Source organism: Medicago sativa, chromosome 5 (assembly GCF_051527215.1).
Source record: "Medicago sativa cultivar Bolivia chromosome 5, Bolivia_mono, whole genome shotgun sequence".
In the NCBI taxonomy this organism is placed as follows: Eukaryota; Viridiplantae; Streptophyta; class Magnoliopsida; order Fabales; family Fabaceae; genus Medicago; species Medicago sativa.
Genome location: NC_140753.1, coordinates 42,362,037 through 42,374,742, shown reverse-complemented (window position 1 = coordinate 42,374,742; position 12,706 = coordinate 42,362,037). Strand labels below are relative to the sequence as shown.

Here is a 12,706-nt window from a genome sequence, read left to right as displayed (position 1 = left end):
CGGCAAAGGGTACTTGTTCTTGATGGTCACCTTATTCAGCTGACGATAATCAATGCGCACTGCCATCTTTCTTCTTGACTAACAAAACCGGTGCACCCCAAAGAGATACATTAGGTCTGATGAAATGCTTCTGGATAAGATCTTCCAATTGGGATTTCAATTCTTTGAGTTCCAAGGGAGACATTCTGTAAGGTGCTACTGACACTGGCCCGGCTCCCGGAATCAAATCAATCGAAAACTCAATTTCTCTTTCTGGTGGCAAATTTGTGATATCGGCCGGAAAAACATCCAGATACTCACTAACAATTGGAATATCATTAAGGCTTAAATCTAACTCTGAAGTCACAGTGAGAATAACATAAAAACCCTTATTCCGAGCACAAATAAATTGAACCATCTGGTAAGTATGCTTAAGTAGTTCCGACAAGGCTACTCCTTCCACCGTATTACTAGTAGGCATGTAAATACTTTTCTCCGCACACCCTATATATACATGATTTGCTGACAACCAGTCCATGCCTAATATCACATCAAGTTGCTTCATAGGAAGACACACTAAATCTATATAGTACGTCTTGCTAGATACGGTGATGGGACAGTTCTCACAAACATAGTTCGCTACAATACCTCCGTCGGTGGTTGTAGTTACCATCATAGGAGGATTTAATAATGAAACAGATAACTAAAGGGCTTCAACACATTGAAAGGAAATGAAAGAAAATGATGCACCACAATCAAACAAAACTCTAATAGGATTTTGGCCAAGGAAACACATACCGCCGATTAAGTCCTCGTTAGCCTGTGCCTTCTTCCCATCAAGTGAATACACTCTACCTTTACTCATTGTGGTACTTACTCCTTTGCCCTTGTTCCCTCTAGTTGGACAATCTGCCACATAATGCCTTGCTTGACCACATGCGAAACAGTTACCGGTGCCTATCCTGCATTCTCCCTGATGAGCCTTTCCACACTTCTTGCAAGTTGGATTAGTCCTGGGTGGACCTGTGTGCTTCCCTCTCTGTGGAGAACCCTTAGGTTTCAGCTTCTCATGATACTTGTCAACAAAGTTACATTTATTCCTCCCGCTTGCCCCAGAACCTTCTCTAGCTTCCTTATCAAAAACTCTTTCAGCCTCCAAACTGTTATGCACCATTTCATCAAAATTTGTCAACCTCTGTTGACTGACCACTGCGTAGATTTCACCTCTTAAAGCATTCCTATACTGATTGACTTTCCACATCTCATTGCCCGCATACTCATTATGAGTAGAGTAATGAGACAATTCCTCAAATTTCTTGGTGAAATCCATCACCGACATATGGCCCTGCTTCAAGTGATGAAATTCTTGCTCTTTCCTGACCTTGAACGACAAAGGAAGATACTTCTCTTTCATCACTTGTTTAAAATTCTCCCAGTTCACTTCTATTACATATAGATTCCGGTTATATTCTCGGAAAGCTGGATTTCCCACAACTGGAGGCGGTGGATGCGGCTGATGCACTCCCGGACCTTGCTGCATAGCTGCAGCCCACTGCTGTTGAGACTGAGCGTTCTGCTGAATCTGTTGTTGCATCATATGCATCATCTGTTGATTTTGTTGCATCATCTGTGCCCACATATGAGCATCAGGGTTAACATTCTCCTCCACATTCTGATTAACTCTTGGCCGGCCTCGTCCTTTTCGTGCTCCTGACATTTTCGCTCTAACTGTCATATTTAAGTCAAAGTGATCAATTTCAACCAAATATAACAATGAGGACAAATATCCTAAACACAAAAAGAACAACTACTTGGAATGTAATCTTAATGACCCAAGGCACGATATGAAACGACCTGCTCTGATACCAAATTGTAACGCCCAATTTGAAAGTGTCTAGAATATTCAAATGTGCGCTAAAACTGATATTGGATACATTAATTATACAATACAGAATATGACATCAAGTCGAGAGTTTAGATACAACGACATCCCAAAGTTTCTATGTTACATTATTACACCATAGTTTGCCAAACGAAGTATAAATACAAAGTTTGTAACAACATCTCTCATAATATAACATATGCATCTATAATCCACACTAAGTTGATTCCATGAAAACACGATCAATCCAAGGCTTTTTCTTTACCTTTTCCTCGAGAAACCTGTGAACCTGAACAAATAAGGAGTTGGGTGAGACATAATGCCTCAGTGAGTTCTTTCTAGCCCTAGGCTAGTGATAACCTCGGGGAAACCTATGGTTACCACATGCTTAAAATACAACATGCCGGTTGATTATACGTGTGTGGTCATGTTTGTCTAGACGGATGTGCATACTAGATCCGTCTTACATTCTTCTTAACTTGTTATAGGCTTTGATAACATCATACGTGTCATGACGGTCAAGGGATCCTAGAACCTCATTGCTAAGATACGTTAAACGCATCTAAGCCTAAACATGTAACAATCATGACATGAAACTATACCGGACGAACAGGGTAACCTAAGATCGTCTTCGGCATAATATTCTTTCCTTGCTCTATTCCAGTACTTGTACATGACTAACATCATAATCATGCATAGTTATATTCATAATTATTATGTTAGCATTGATCAAACAAACATTATCTTGATTCATTTTACGGAGAGCCCCGGGTGGAGTGACCCCGAGTACAATCCGAACATGACCGATGAAACCTAATTAGGGTACATCAGACTCCCTCAGTGTCGTGCGGGTCCCTTGCGGCTTGAACCGTTCTCCTTGGAGAACTTCTCGTATCCCCCCTGGCGTGGATAACAAGAAACACGAACACCTACATCTTATTATAGTTTGTTCATTGCATACATGAAAGGTTAAACTATACAAGTTATTTCCTTAACCTCGGAATCCTTGATCGATCCCTTGGTGGTAACTTACATACATGTTCATTCTTGTTCATGAGCGTAGAAAATATTCTTCGCATCTTAACATACTTAAGCATTCAAGACTATCATTCTAATTCTCGACAATCTATATCGAGGCTCTAGTTCATTCCTTCTAGTAGATATTACTTGCTACCCGATAAAAGCTTAGCATTCCTCTCGCATATCATGCTCTACTATACAAATCAGATACTTGCTTCACTTTTCATTAAATCATTTCAAAACCTATGCCTTGGAGTCTTGTTATGAGGGGTTTACCAATATAAAAGACTGCACGGAAGAAAACGAACCAAAGGACAACAATTGAGGTGAGACGAGCAACAATGCGCTGGGCACTGTTCACTCGCCTCGCGAGTGAGCTTACTCGCAGTGGCGAGCTCAACCCACAGTGGCGAGCAAACCCCCAGTTTTGCTCTTCTGCTCGCATTGCGAGCTTCTTGCTTTCTCTTGCGAGTGTTGACAGTTCAGCACCTGCATAATTGATGTTTTTGACCCAAAATCCTCTAAACCAAGAGTCCCAAGGCATGTTGTGACTCTAGTGATCATATAAAGTCTATAAAACAGTCATGGCACAAGTATTTACAAGTATAGTAGGCTTGATATAAAAAGGAAAATCATATCTTTATACATAAACCCTAGAAAATTATATCTCTCTCACAAGCCTAATCATAATTTCCCATGGGTGGAAAACTAACTAGGAACTCACCTTATACAACTGAAAGGAAGCTCAAAACCTCCAAGACTTCACACCAAAACCTTAGCAAGAAAAGCTCTAAACAAGAGAATCCAAGTTAGAGAAGTTTGCTTCAAAACTTTCCTAGCCAAACACCCTTAGTTCTAACCAACTCTTACTTGATTCTAACTAGAAGAAAGATTAAGTGAAGATTGAATGTAGAGAGGAAAGAAGTGGACCGATTTTTAGAGAGAATGGAGAGCAAAATTTTTCTTCAAACCCTAGTGAGAGAAAGTGATGAGAATAATGAAGAATATTGGCTCTATACCACATAAATATCTTCAACGCGTGAAATACCATGAATGCCCCTTGCCTTAAATGTGCGCATTTTTATCCCTTTCAGATTTTACGTCGGTTCCTAATAAGCGGGTTATTACAGCAACCTCTTGATATTTTTGAGTTATCTATCTATGAATGAGGCAGCAAGGAGTATCTTTATATTTTTGACATCATGCTGAAGATCTTCATCACGCAGTCAAATAGAGAGCTATCTATTTGCGACCGCATGAGAAAGATCCCCAGCTTAATGACAAAAATTTGCTTGGTTTTCTTTGGTGTTTTTGTGTGTTTTGCTGGTATTGAAGCTGAAAACCAGAGAGGGTGTATTTATAGAGGTCCTTGGATGTTGTGGACCACATAAACTCTTGGTGCAATGTGGTCCGTACAAAAGAATCATATGCTGTAATGTGGTCCATGCATAAGAATCCTATGCTGAGGTGTTCCAGATTTAATAATCTGGAATACACTTATGCCCTATGTGAATCCGGATTTCATAATCCGGAATGCATATCGTTGGTTATTTTATCGATTAAATGAACATCTTTGACGTAAATTAAAATATAATGAAAGTTTAAATAATATATATTATTCAAAACATAATGCAACAACTTAATTCAATAACACATAACTAACACACAATTAAAACAACATAAAACACACGATTAATTAAAACATAGCACATTATCACGGATCATCTAAACTAACTTCTTCCTCGGGTCCCTCCAGCAGAGCCCTGATCTCTTCGTAGTTCTTGGGCCGGTGCAAACTTTTCAGAATTTGTTCACCAGATCTAACCAACGAATCGTCCAACTCGATCGGTCCTTTAGTACTGTGCTGACCAAAGACAGAGAACATGGTTCTCACGTCGTCGTCGTTTGTGAGTTTCATCCGGTTGAAGCGAAGAGATCCGGCTGAGTCAGACAATGGACATCGATATTCAACATTGACCACCCTCCCGTGTCTCTATGGTTGAGTTGACGGTTGATTTGATCCAGCTCATCCTTCAGCCCAGAGAGGGTGACATCATTGCGAATCTTAAACAGATGGGGTGGTGTTCCACCGTTGTAGTAGACTGCCGCTATCTTGGTGTTCGGATCAAAGCCAGGGAGTTACATGATTTTTTTTCTGGTGTAGTTTACTTGTAACGAAAACAGGGACCCCTATTTATAGAGGTATCTGGGCATTGTGGACCACAAAAATTATCGGTGCAATGTAGGTCACATAAAATAATCCAATGCTGAAGCAATCCGGATTCTAAAATCCGAACCAACCTTCACCATACACAAAGTCCCAAGTTTCCCTTTGTTTCACGCCATGATCGTATTTTTCCAGAATATAAAATCCAGAATCTATATGTAATCCGGATTATATTTTTCGGACTGCACCAGAAGCTTTTGGCCGGTGGTCTGCACCACAAAGAAAACGTTTTCAAAGGTTGGTCAAGTCAAAAAACGCATTTTTACATGTTTTTTTGACTGCATTGATGGCCTTCACACCCTTTTTTTACCCTCCCTCCCTATAAATAGGCTCATTTCCTCACAATTTCTCACACCCTCTTCTTTCTCCTCTTCTCCATTTCTACAACGATGTGTTTCTATCGTTGGCCTTTCATAGAAAGAGGTCTCTTTGGAAATCCATCAGGGGTCATATGATCGGTCAATAGGGAAGGGGTTAGTCTGGGTGTGAGGTTGGTCTGTCTGGGCGTAAGTTTGACCATCATGGTCTCTTGCTCCTCAGAGGCCCTTGTTTCCCCTCTGTCTCCCTACCAACAGTGAAGCTACTGATATGTCCTATCAGCCGGAGCCACTGATATAGCTTCCCCCCTAGAAATAGTTTTAGGGTCTTATGTAATAAGATTATGAAGAGTTTTAAGTTCTTATGTAATAAGCTTAAAAAGCTTCAACATTATTGCAATGTATTATTCAAATATCAATAAAATGAGTTGTTTTTATCTTTTTGTCCTTTTATTTCTAGTTTATATGTTTATTTGCATTTATTTTACGAATTTCAAAGCTTAAAATTGAAAAAGTTCTGGAAAAATACCATTGCGGATTTTAAAATCCGAACAGATATGGAAAACATTAACAATACACTTCGGAAAACGAAATCCGAACCAGGGGTAAAATTGGAAAAAATAGAGTGCGCAAGGAAAGGCACAGGGTGGGAAAAGTAAAACTCATATTTTTAATGGAAAAATGGGCTATGACACAACAAAGACAATAAAACAATTTTTCTTTTATAAATAGACTTGGGTCGTACTCCGGTCCGATTGGTATGGTCCGACCAGCTGTTCGATCCAACAAAAATGTGACGCACAACTGTTTTTTGTCTTTTAGAAAATGGTCATTTTTTCAATTCACTTTGTACTTTTTCCACTTTGATCTCTCAATAAAAAAGGTTATCCAAATCATCATTTTTGTGTCTTTTACACAAACACCCCTAGATCCTTCTTAAAAAAAAACCTAGATCAATTCCTTTCATTCACTCATGTTTTTTAATGTCTCAACCAAGAACCAATAACCATTACTGCCTACAGTCTTCTCCGCCACCAACAACCAAATTTGCCTCTCTGTCCAAAAAACTATGTCGTCTTTTACGTACACAATGCTTAATTACATTTAATCATATCAAAAGAATCAGTTTGGAATGTTCCAGATCGACCCACAACGACAAAAAAGCATGGGTGCTTGTCTGGGCAACTCGTCACTAGCTCGCCACAGGCTCGCCTCGCGAGTTGCACCAGACAACAACTCTGAGTTCTGGTTTTTCCTCTCGGGAAAACCATCTCTTTTCACACCAAAACCCCATTTTCGATCCCATTGACCCCAAATTCGACCCCAAAACTTATACACTTGATTACAAACATAACAAATGTAACAGCCCGATTTTTCGTTAGATTTGTTTTATTATTTATTTATGTGTTTATATGTGCTCTTATGTGATTAATTGCCTCTGTGTGTACTTTTGGTCGGGAATTGTAGAATTCGGTGTTAGAAGGGTATTTTAGTCATTTTGGACTCAGGGGTATTTTGGTCATTTTGTGAGTCGGGGTAATTTAGTAAATTGATGAGGATTATTTTTAGTGCTTAGTTAGAGCCATTATTATTTTACTAAGCATTAGAGAGTTGTGGTAAATTATTTCATAACAGGTAAATGACCGTTATTATTACATTTTACCGTTAGGTGGGTAGAAACATTTTGAATTAGATTAGTAATGGATTAGGCCCATTAAGGCATTGTGAGTTGAGCCCAATTATGTAGAGCATATATAAACTCTAGTTGTTAGAGAAAATAAGGTTTACATAATCATTTCACAATTTTGAGAGAAGAGGTAGAGAGAGAAAGAGCAAGAGAGAAGAAAGGGTTAGAAGAGGAAAGCTAGAAAGAGCTAGAGGAAGGTAGATGATTCAAGGATTGGTGCTAAAGGGAAGCCTTAGCTTGAGTTTGTGAAGAATTAACGTAAGGGGGTTAGAATTCAATCATAATCTTTAGTTGTAGCTTCTTCCTTAATCTTTTGCTTATGTGCTTAATTGAATAAGTGGTTGATTTGAATTTGGTTGTAGAAATTCGTGCTTAATTGTGATGATATGATTATGTACATGAATTGAATGATAATTGTGTTGTTGTTGTTGAATTTGTATGTCAAAATGGGTATATATGAATATGATATGTTTTTGTGTGAAATTGATGAAGAATGAAGTTGTGATTGTTAAATTGTAGATGATTTCATGATTAGATGTTGTTGTTGTTGTTGTTAGATGTGTTGTTGATGAATTGATGCATTGGGTATCATGAATTGATGAATTATAATGAGATTTGTTGTTGTTGTTGTTGAAAATTGTGAGAGTTTTGGTGAATTGGTGAATTTTGTTGAGTTGTTCATGTGAAGGACCAAAATGAACTTTTGATATATGAAGGTGTTGGCTGAGTTTTTGGTGTTGTTGGGTGATTTAGACTTGGTAGAATTTCTGTTTTCATGTTGTGATTGTGTTAGTCGAGTCGTTTGGGAGAAACGGGTTTTTCGTGTGAAATGTCGGTGTTTAAGCGTTTTGCAAATAAGTGATTATGTGAGGTTCTGGAAATTGATTTTGGGGTGGTTGAAACTTGAATTTTTCTATAGATTATGATAGAGCTAAGTGTCAGGAGCGCGTAGGCGAAAACGGCATCGAAAACGGGTTAACGGTTTGGATTTTACGCGCAAAAACGTGAAAATTGGAAAATCTGATGTTGTCAGTCAGGCAGCCATCGTACTACGATTTTTGGCATCGTACTATGATTTTGACCAGTTTTTGGAGTGTTTTCGCACTGGAAAAATCGTACTACGATGGATGAAAATATACTACGATTTTGCCTGACCAGAAACTTTTAAAATGCATTTTTCTTCAATCAAATTGTTTCCAAACTTATTCCTAAGTGTAGGAACTTTATCCTAATCATCTAGGGGTGTTTTTATGAAAGAAATAACTTTGTTTAAAAGGTCTAATGAGTTCTTGTGGTGCTTTACATTGAATTGAGTAATTATGAGACGAACTTGGGATTTTCTCAAATGAACCTTAGTGGAACTTTGAACTAATGCTTGATAGTTCTAAGAGGCCTATGTTTATGCTTATATGATTGATGAAGAATGAATTGTAAGCTTTCAAAACTTGAACAAGTTACTTTGCTTTGAAAAATGTCAATGTTAGTCGTTTTTACAACTTGATACAAACTTTATCGAAAATGGTTCCTTAAAGCCGATTCCCTTATAAATCTTTTGTGGATAGTTTTATATGATTAAATGAGGATATGTGAATGGTTATTAGGTGTTGAATATGATGTTTATCATAATGTGTTGTATTTTCTCCATTAAATGAATTGTGAGAAATGGTGTGGGGTTGTTGAACTATATGATATAGTTGATGTTGATTAATGCATATATGTTGATTGATGATGATGATGTTGATGTTTGTCGATAATTATGATGATGATGTTGATGATTGTTGAAAATTATGATGATGATTATGTTAATGATAATGTGGTGATGACTCTTAATTGAATTATGACTTGATTGATTGTGTGGACGTAAATACTTGAAATGCAATTGTTGTGGAAGTTGATTAATGTAAAGGGAGGTGTACTTTTACATTGTTGTTGGTGAATATATATGTTGGAGTTTTTGCATTATTGGGTCTTTGCTTGTATGTCCATGCATCATAGTCATATTGAGTCATATGAGACATGTAAAAGGAGGTGTACTTTTACATAGTTGAATTGTAAGAGGAGGTGTACTCTTACATATAATGTGCAGTTGGAATCATGGGGTGACTGCCTAGACGTTGTTGGTGACGGTACCGCATGCATCTAGAAGAGTCTAGAACATTCATTTGAGTAATTGATGAGTCGTGTCATAATTGAATATGTGACTTGATGAATTTGTGTATTGGTGAAATTGGGTGAATGTTGTGATTGCGTGGATTGATGTATATGTACATTGGTGGATTTTGTTGATGGTTGTGAATAATTGAATTATGCTCTAATTACATGTCTTATTGTTTGTGCTTATACACTTGGTGAACCTATTTGATGATAATTAATTTGATAATAATGATGAGGTGAGAATTGTATATGTGTATACATATGATGTGGTGATTTCTTTGATAATGATAATTGCTTGCTTATAACTTGAAATGATGAATTGTACTTGTTGAGTTAAGTATGCTAGATGAGTAATGAGGTGAGTAATATTTTCATTGATTGATGTTGATAAATGATGAACTCTTGTCGATGACTTGATTAAAGATCAAATATGTCTGTTATGCTATGATAATAATGTGATAGCTTGAGGTGCAAGTAATGGGGGATAATAATCATGTGTTGCTAGTATTCTAGGAGGGATGGTTATGTATATGTGATATGTATGATTCCTTGAATGCTTATGTTTCATATGTTGATTATGATTGATGTAAAGCTAACCTCCAGTGGTTTGACCGCCTACGTCTGTGTGGATGGGTAGACACTGTGCAGGAGTAGTTCGCTTTTTGTGAGTGCTTGAATAGCGGGAGCTAATCTCCGTTATCGTGTTGGAGTCGTAGGTTTAGGCTCTGATTAGGTTGTCGGTGTCTTTATGCTTTTGTTGGATTTGTTTTATTTTGAGAATTGACCCACTTGTCGGGATTTGGAGTATTTATATGATGATGTGATTTGATCATGGCATGTATATTTTGGAGACGTATGATTTGTATCTGCTGCGACTGTTGAGATATTTATATATATGCATGATGCTTTGGATTTTGTTGAGACATAGCGTCTATTTCTTGAATATATGCTTTATTTGCGTGTTTTATCGCTTTAATAGAAATAGGGCGTTACAACAAACATCAAATTAAAACACCAATTCGTCCCAAAATCATCATCTAGTTCATTTTCACCAAAAACCGCCATTTTTCTCATTTCTCATTCCAACTTCAAACCAACCACACCAATTCAACACCCATCAGCACATAAGCATAAATAAACATAAATGAATTCAAACATGCTTCAACAACAATCACACTTCAATTCATGAATTTAACTCAAATAGTTAAAAATAATGAAGACAACTCAACAACAACAACAACTATGAAGTTTAGGATAATAACACCACTAATTCATGAAGTTTATCACACCCATAACTCTACATGAAAAAGGAACACGAATTTCATCATTTAATTTCATAAAATCTCAATTCACAAAATAAGCACTTATGAAATTTAGTAGAAAAAGAGATTCTAGCTTAAATTATGAATGAACATTATCCCCCTTACCTCAATTGAGCACAAACCTAGCCTTAGCTTCACTTTTGCTCTTTGAATCACTACCCTCTTCTTGCTCTCCAAGCTCTTCTTATCTCAAAACCCTTTTTCTCCTTCTCTAGCTCTTTCTCTCTCAACCTCTTTCAAAAGTTTGTGAAATGAGTGTAAAACCCTAATTCCTCTAAAGACTAGAGTTTATATAGGCTCTACACAAATGGGCTCAACCCTCAAATGTCTTAATGGGCTCAAAGTTCTCATTAACTAATTCACAAAGTTTCTACTCACTTACGAGTAAAAATAACGAATAGTTACCGGCTCATAATTAATTACCATAACTCACTAGTAACTTAGCAAAAATATTCATTTCCACTTAAAACACCAAAAAAATAATCCTCACAGTGAAATTACTAATTTACCCTTTTTTCCAAAAGACTAAAATACCCTCAAGTCCGAAATGACTAAAATACCCTTCTAACACCAAATTTCACTAATTCCAATTAAAATACACAAAGACAAATAATCACATACGAACATATATAAACACACATAATAAATAATAAAATAAATCTAGCGAAAATCGGGATGTTACAATAGTTACATACATAATGGTATGAGAGATAAATTGTTTCACCACAAAAAAAAAAAACAGATAAATTGTTTAATGCTTGTTTGGTCATTTACATACAAAAATTGTATGAGGTAGTGTTGAAAATAAAAAAAAAAACAAAATCATATAATAATTTTAAAATAAAAATACACGTAGAGTTATAGTTCATAAATATTTAGACGTTTTTAATTTTCTAGATATAAAATAGCATAATTTTCTTAGTCTGAATTTTTACTTTGTAATAGTTATCTTATTATTTTATTACTTATACATTGATGTGTTTTTTACAAAAAAAAAAAATTATTGTAATAACTCTTGCCTCCACCTACTCAAATTTCTGGATCCGTTACTATCGTGGAGAAAAACATTTAAATGTTAAATGCTCACTAAAAACTACCACAATGTCCACTAAAATCCAATTTTTTAAACAAACCATTAATTTTTTTTTTTAATACTGCTAAAGGATTGTTGTAAGTTGTAAAATCATTGAGTAGAATACCTACGATTTATAAGTAACTTCCAAGTTTTGACAATTGATTACCTGTGAGTCGTGATTATTTTTTGCTAAAATGTGCAAAATGGTGTTGCCATCCTCATCCTGGTGATTTAGCAATTTATATTCTAACTCCCTAGCACCTCTCTTGATATTTTTCTTAAGAAAGCAAACAAGAAAATCAAGAGCCTTGTAATTGTATGTTTCACGGCAACATGCAAAGCAGTCTGACCCCTCGCAGACATGTCTTCAATGGAATTCGGACGGACAAGCAATGAGGAACTCAGATAAAAGGTCCACTTTTTCGCTATAATTTGCTGAATGAAGAGGAGTCCAGCCTTCCCTCCCTTTGATTCTGACAAGTTCCTTGTTCATGTCCACAAAAGAAAGCACCATATTCTTATGGTTTTTTTTCATAGCTAGGTGGATTGGGCTGAATCCTTTCGGATTGAGCTTCCAAGCAAACGAAGGTTTCAAGTTCATAACCTCAATCGCAAAAGGGAGATGCCCTTTTGATGCAGCGATATGTAAAGGGGTTTCAACAAACTGTATCGAATCTATGTTTTCTAAAATGGATGGGTCATCTTCAATTACTTCATAGAGGAGGTTTATCCTACCCTCTTCAGCTGCAACTTTCAGTTTATGAAGATTGGTTGGGTTCATGTTTGAAGCTGCAACTCTTTGGTATAAAAAATTTGCCTGCTGATGATGGTAATAAATAAGCGTATAGGCTCTTGTTCTTCCTACATTATATTATAGTAATTTAGAATTGATTGGTTTTTTATTTTGATATAATTGATTGACTTGGTTAGTTGGTTTATTGAATTAAAACAATGTACGGATTGAAGTCAGGACATGCGCGGTTGTAACTTGTACGTAATACGGTCCCTCTTGTCCTATACTAGATAAAAATATAGACATTGGC

General features: G+C 36.5%; 1 pseudogene across 1 annotated transcript; it reads right to left on the bottom strand.

Annotated features, from left to right (window-relative positions):
• Window positions 1-1,889: 1,889 nt before the first annotated feature.
• On the bottom strand, window positions 1,890-12,504 carry LOC146922216 (uncharacterized; annotated as a pseudogene). The gene is made up of 2 exons (XR_015012402.1): window positions 11,830-12,504; window positions 1,890-2,150 (listed from the first exon to the last, which is right to left on the bottom strand). The product of XR_015012402.1 is annotated as an uncharacterized LOC146922216 (transcript).
• Between the last annotated feature and the right edge of the window lie 202 nt (window positions 12,505-12,706).